A 7,392-nucleotide genomic window follows, 5' to 3' on the forward strand; every position below is an offset into this window, starting at 1 on the left:
CCTGGGTGGCGCAGTCGGTTAAGCGTCCGACTTCAGCCAGGTCACGATCTCGCGGTCCGGGAGTTCGAGCCCCGCGTCGGGCTCTGGGCTGATGGCTCGGAGCCTGGAGCCGGTTTCCGGTTCTGTGTCTCCCTCTCTCTCTGCCCCTCCCCCATTGGTGCTCTGTCTCTCTCTGTCCCAAAAATAAATAAACGTTGAAAAAAAAATTAAAAAAAAAAAAAAGAGTTTTTGTGAGGGTGCCTGGGTGGCTCCGTCAAGAGTCTGACTTCGGCTCAGGTCACGATCTCGCGGTTCGGGAGTTGGAGCCTCGCGTGGGCTCTGTGCTGACAGCTCAGAGCCTGGAGCCTGCTTTGGATTCTGCGTCTCCCTCTCTCTCTCCCCCTCCCCTACTTGTGCTCTCTCTCTCTCTCTCTCTCTCTCACAAATAAATACACATTAAAAACATTAAAAAAAAAACGAGTTCTTGTGGAAAACAAGGTGACTTTTTAACAATCTTGAAGATAAAATTAAGGGGGCAAAAAGAGATAATATCCAAGATAAAGATGTATACCATATTCAGACACGCATATCATCACTACCTGGAAGTAAGAGAACATGGAGAAAAAGGAGGTCACCTATATTGTAAACACAATTTATAATGAAAGACAATTTAAAAATTGCAATAACCAAAGAAAATAATTATATGGAACATGTGGCCATTAGGCAGGGAACGTTTTAACTCTCAAAAGCATTTGGGGTATTGTTCTGATACCATAATTGTTCAATCATGACGATCATTGTTCTACCTCACACCCTCCTCAAAACTGGCGGCCCCCTGCAGTGTTCAGTGTTTCCAAACAGCTTCTCATGGGCCCTTCACAGAAAAGTTTGAGAATGGATTCGACTCCGCGCATACAGTTTGTAAGCGGCTTCAGCTGGGCCCTGGCCAGGAAAGAATGCTCTCTCGGAACACAGCTCATTGTAGAAATGCAGCTTGACATCAATGAAAATAATCACTATTTGAAGTATTTCTTATAATTATAGGTCATCTCTCGGCAGGGCTTTGCGGTTAGCAAAGTTGTGATTTGGCCTCTGTCATGCTGGTGCGGGCGAGAGGGAGGCCCCAGTGCCTGTCAGAGTCCTGGCGGGCATCCTGAATGCCATCAGCTTATGCACAACTTCAGAGAAGAAAACATTTTGGAAATGACGAGAAAACTGTGAAGGAGTTGCAACCGTAAACAGCAAATGTGCTAAAGAGTGGGGACTTATGCAGAGCGAAAAGAGGGCAGGTGGAGCTCGTTCTCAGTTTTTTTTAATGTGAAGAAAACATTGGGCTGACTTCATTCTGGTTCTGCAGAGCTAAAATGTGCCTTCCTGATTGCTCTTGTTGTTTTATTTAACACAAGCACCCGGGGCAGTGTGAGGATGGGGGCTTGAAGAGCCACAGGATTCTGAGATAAAAGGTGAACAGCTGTGGTTCTTGTCAAACGCAAAGCCTTAATCATCGTTGAATCACGCCCCCATATTGGACATTCAGGTTAGTTTAGGTGTCTTTGCTGTGATGAATAACAGTAGAATGAGAACCTCTGTGCACCTAACTTACTCTTTTGCGTTCTTTCCCTTAACTACTTTCGTAAGAATGGCATTCATGGTTAAAGAACGTGAACATTTTAATGTGTGTTTTGAAATAGTGCCAAAAATTTCTCTGATTGAATCAATTTACACCACCACTAGCAAGATATGAATGTACCAGTTTTAGTGTAATCTTGCCAATATTAGGTATTATAGCTGCCCCCCACCCCAGTTTGTTAATTTAAATAACTGTGTACTTGAGTTTAGTTCTTCTAACTCCACACTGGGTAACGTGCCGCCCTCGACCCAGCAGTTCTATCTCTTGACCTTGGGAGTGCCTTGAAATACCATTAAGATGGCAAAGATAAATGGAAAAGAAAGGTAATCCTAAAACAGGGCATATCAAGCCACACTGGGGAAGGCTTTGGAAGACATCTGTGGCAGAAGGTAGTGTCTAAGACCTTACGCTCTGGAATCAGTGAGGCCTGGCTTGGATTCCATTCCTTCTACTACTTCCTGGCTGTTTGGCCTTGGGCAATGAAACGAACCTCTTAAAACTCAGTTTCCTTGAGATAGCACCTAATAGCCATTCAGAATGGCTAAAGTCAAAAAGACAAGAAACAAGCCTTGGCCAGAATGTGGAGAAAAAGGAACCCTTGGGCATTGTTGGTGGGAACGCAAACTGGTGCAGCCACTGTGGAGAACAGTATGTAGTATTCCCCAGGAAGTTAAAAATAGACCTCCCCTTTGATCCAGTAATTTCACTCCTAGGTACTTACCTAAAGAATACAAAAACACTAATTTGAAAGGATATATGCACTCTGAGGTTTATTGCAGCGCTATTTACAACAGCCAAATTAGGGAAGCAGCCCAAGTGTCCATCCATAGATGAATGGGTAAAGAAGATGTGATATATATATATATATATATATATATATATATATATATATATATATAAAATGGAATATTATTTAGCTATAAATAGAATGAAATCTTGCCATTTGCAACAACATGGATGGATCTAGAGAGGATAATGTTAAGCAAAATAAGCCAGTAAGAGAAAGATAAATACCATATGATTTCACTCATGTGGAATTTAACAAACAAAACAAATGAACAAAGGAAAAAGGGGGAAGACAAACCAAGAAACAGATTCTTACCTACAGACAGCAAACTGATGGTTGTTGCCAGAGGGGAGGGGCGGTGCGGGGGGGGGGGGCGGGGGGGGATGGATGAAACAGGTGATGCTGATTAAGGAGAGCACTAGTCGTGATGAGCCCTGGGTGTTGTATGGAAGTGTTGAATCACTGTATTGTACACCTGAAACTGATATTATACTGTATGTTAACCATACTGGAGTTAAAATTAAAAACTTAAAAAAAATTTAAATTACGAACACACACACACACACACACACACACACACACAAGACTCAGTTTCCTCACCTGAAAGGGGGGAATTAGAGAAGGACCTGCAGGCACACTATAAATGCTAAGTAAAAGTTGGCTTACTTCATGTGATGTATGAGTACTAAAATGCACATTACTTTATGCACATTTTTGAATACTCATACAATTATGGAATACAGACTTGGGACTGGAATTGCCCCCATTAAAAGGTATGTACAATTTAGGAGTGCCTGGGTGGCTCAGTGGTTAAGCGTCTGACTCTTGATTTTGGCTCCGGTCATGATCCACAGTTGGTGAGTTCAAGCCCCACATCGAACCCCACCTCGGGCTACACACTGACAGTGTGGAGCCTGCTTGGGATTCTCTCTGTCTCCCTCTTCCTCTCTCTCTCTGTCCCTCCCCCACTCACACGTGCTCTTTCTCTCTCAAAGTAAGTAAGTAAACTTTGAAAAAAAACAAAAGGTATGTACAGTTTCAACCTCATAGATATTGACAAAATGCCCCTTAAAAAGATCGTTCAGGAGGCGCCTGGCTGGCTTAGTGGAGCATGTGACTCTGGATCTCAGGGTTGTGAGTCCGAGCCCCATGTTGGGTGTAGAGATCACTTCAAGATAAAATCTTTAAAAAGATCATTCCGCTTTATACTCCTACAAACAACAGTGAGAACACTGGACATTTTCTTTCCTTCTTTAAGACATTTTTTGAGTATAGTTGACACAATGTCACATTAGTTTCAGGTGTACAACACAGTGATTCAACAAGTCTCCAGGTTATGCTCTGCTCACCACAAGCACAGCCACCAACTGTCCTGACACATCGCCGTTAGGATGCCACTGATTGTATCCCTTACCTCCTACCTTTCATCCCTGTGACTTATTCCGAAACTGGAAGCCAGTATCTCTCACTCACCTTCATCCATTTTGCCCCACCTCTACCCCCCTCCCTTCCGGCCACCATCCGTTTGTTCTCTGTATTTCCAGGTCCAATTCTGCTTTTTGCTTGCTTATTCATTAGTTGAGTTCTGTTTTTAGATTTGACATATGAGTGAAATCGAATGGTGTCTGTCTTTCTCAGTCTGACTTATTTCACTTGGCACAATACACTCTTGGTCTATCCATATTATTCCAAATGGCAAGATCTCATCTTTTTTGTTATGGCTGAGTATATTCCATTGTGTGCGTACCACAACTTTACTCATTCATCTCTCGATGGACACTTGGGCTGCTTCCGTATCTTGGCTCTTGTAAATAATACTGCAATAAACATAGGGGTGCCTGTATCTTTTTGAGTTAGTGTTTACGTTTTGTTTGCATCAATACCCAGTAGTGGAATTCTATTTTTAATGTTTTGAGGAACCTCCATACTGCTTTCCACAGCGGCTGCACCAATTTACACTCTGACCAATAACACCGGGTATTTTCAATCTTCTAAAACCTTGTTAGTCTGATGAACAAAACCTAATCGCTTATTATTGTTTTATGTGCATTTCTTTCATTATTAGTGAGATCGAGTACTTTTTCATGAGACAATAGGCAATTGCATTTCCTCTCCTACGAATGATGTTCTCAATTGCTTGTTAATGTTGTACCCAGATTGTTTTACGCACAGTTAATGTTTTAAAAGTCTGCTAGGGCTTTATGAATAGCTGGCATGAGGGTGACCATGAGGATGGCCATTAGTCTTACTCCCTTTTCCTTTACATTCTAAGCCAGTGTTTCTTGTCATGCATTTTATGTAGCAGTGGTCCTCTCTTATTCTGGTAGATGGTTTGCCTTGAAGGGACACGAGAGGAAGACTGCTAATCGCCTCCAAGTAGCCACCTTCCTAGTGGTGGGTTGAAGAGGGCTGCGAATTCTGTGTCATTGCCCTCACGGAGAAGTTTCTTTCTCTTCCTCTTGGATTTGGACTTGGCCCTGTGACTGCTTTGACCAGTGGAAGGTGGTGAAATGACACTACGCCCAAGCTGTGAGGCTCTGAGCTTCTGCTCTGTGTTTTTGGCTCCCTCGCGGGAGCGTGATCATTTGAGAGGGGAGGCTGTGAGGCCACAGTGGGAGGGAGAGAGGCTTGAGCGCCCAGCATCTTCGTTGACAGCGGTGAGACCGGCGGAGGAACTGCCCAGCTGAGCCCACTTAACCCCCAGACCCATGAGAAATAACTAAATGCTTATTGTTGTTTTATGGTTCTTTTTAAGTTTTTTTTTTTTTTTTCCTGAGCGAGAGACAGCAGGGAAAGGGCAGAGAGAGAGGGAGAATCCCAAGCTGGCTCCGCACTGTCAGCACAGAGCCTGATGTGGGGCCCAATCCCACGAACCACGAGATCACAACTTGAGCCAAAATCAACAGTCAGAGGCTTAACCCACTGAGCCATCCAGGCACCCTCAGTGTGTTTTGTAAGTAGGCTCCGTGCCCAATGCAAGCCCAATGTGAGGCTCGTATTCATGACCCTGAGATCAAGACCAGAGCTGAGATCAAGATCAAGAGTCGAATGCTCAACTGACTGAGCCACCGACCAAGCCCCTAGTTTTATGTAGTTTTTAATTGTTATTTCAAGCCACTAAGTTTTAGGGTGCTTCTTTGGCCTTTAATAACCAAATCCTGATTTGTACCTGGCACATTGTAGTGCAATTGAAAGGCCCCATCTCTTGGCTTGTCCTTCAGGGAAGACTGGCCAATCTGAGTAAATTCTGGATGAGGACATGTTGTGTGGTGTTTCCAGGAAGTCACCTTAAAAGAGATGGGGCGGGGTGGGGGGGCATGGGGCACCTGGGTGGCTCAGTCGGGTGGGCGTCTGACTTCAGCTCAGGTCATGATCTTGCAGTCTGTGAGTTCGAGCCCCACATCAGGCTCTGTGCTGACAGCTCGGAGCCTGGAGCCTGCTTTGGATTCTGTGTCTCCCTCTCTCTCTGCCTCTCCCCTGCTCATGCTCTGTCTCTATCTGTCTCAAAAAATAAATAAAAACATTTGAAAACAATAAAAAAAAAAAGAGAGAGACGGGGCAGGCCCTTTACTCCATTCGTCAAATTTGTTGCCTGGAGCGGATGGGATGGCTGGAGCTCTAGTGGCCAGATTGAACGATAAAGACACGAATCACATCCTAGAGTGGCGGAGTGGCAGGCTAGAAGGTACCTGGATCACTGGCAACTTTATAGAGCTGTTATACTCCAGCCATGAACCTCCTACTTTCACGTGTGTTTTATATGAAAGGAAAGTACACCTTTTATCTAATTTAAGCCATGGACTTTGCCCTATTCTGTGCAGCTGACCCTAAACGTATGTGACATAGGGCAAGACCGAAGTCCATTATGAAGCCTGTTACCTGCCTTTGCAATAGGAGCCTGTGTCCCAGGGATTCATTGACCTACTTTTTGGGAATTCCTGCATCGGGATACAATTATGAGCAAAATCTGACAGCTCCCTATGCCCACACACCTTACGGCCAATCAAATAATCACAAAGCACGTGGAAAACTATAACTATGACCAGCCCTTGCCAGACAGCCTCACGATGCCAGGAGAGCCCAGAGTGCGGCCTTTGCCAAATCAAGGAGTCAGGGTCTGGAAGTGATGTTTGAGCTAAGGTCTGAAAAGCAGGTGCGAGTGAACTGAGCGATGAGGGTACAGAAGACCATTCCGGGCAGAGGTCACAGCACGTAGGGAAGCACGGCAAGTAAAATGGGAGGAAAGATGATGTGGGTGGAGCCAGAAGGAAGTGAGTTAGGTGTGAACGAGGCTGGAGAGGGCAGCACGTGACAGAATGAGCAGCTCACATTTGTGAGTCTTGTCTGTTTTCAAAGGCCTGGGAGCCACTGAAGCTTTTGTTTGTTTGTTTGTTTGTTTGTTTACCTTTCCCCCCATTTTTTAGAGAGAGAGAGCACAGGGAAGAGGGGCAGAGGGACACAGAGAGAGAATCTTAAGCAGGCTCCACGTTCAGTGCCCCCGGATGTGGGGCTCAATCCCACAACCCTGGGATCATGACCTGAGCCAACATCAACAGTCAGATGCTCAACTGCCTGAGCCACTCATGCGCGCCCCCACCATTGAAGTTTTTAAGCTGGCAAGTGGCGGTGATCTGAAAGAGAAGATGCTGGCAGAGAAGTGAGACACAGAAGTGCTACTTCTCACTCTCACTCTTGGGGGTGGGTCCTTGACTTTGTTTTTTATTTGTCACTGAGAGGTTGAATTGAAGTAACTCCTTAATGTTTGGTGAAATCAGGCACATTTGTTAGGATGTGTATTGGAGGGCATGGGACTCAGTGACAATAGTGGTTTGAACAAGTTGGAAGCTTATTTCTCTTTTAAACAAAAATTGGAGGGTGTTGTATGTAAGCCAATGTGACAGTAAGTTATATTTAAAAAAATTGGAGGTGATATAGTAGATCTACTCTAGGAAATCATCAAGGTCCCAGTCTCCTTGTATCTTGTTGCTTTTCTGTC

Source organism: Lynx canadensis, chromosome X (genome assembly GCF_007474595.2).
Source record: "Lynx canadensis isolate LIC74 chromosome X, mLynCan4.pri.v2, whole genome shotgun sequence".
In the NCBI taxonomy this organism is placed as follows: Eukaryota; Metazoa; Chordata; class Mammalia; order Carnivora; family Felidae; genus Lynx; species Lynx canadensis.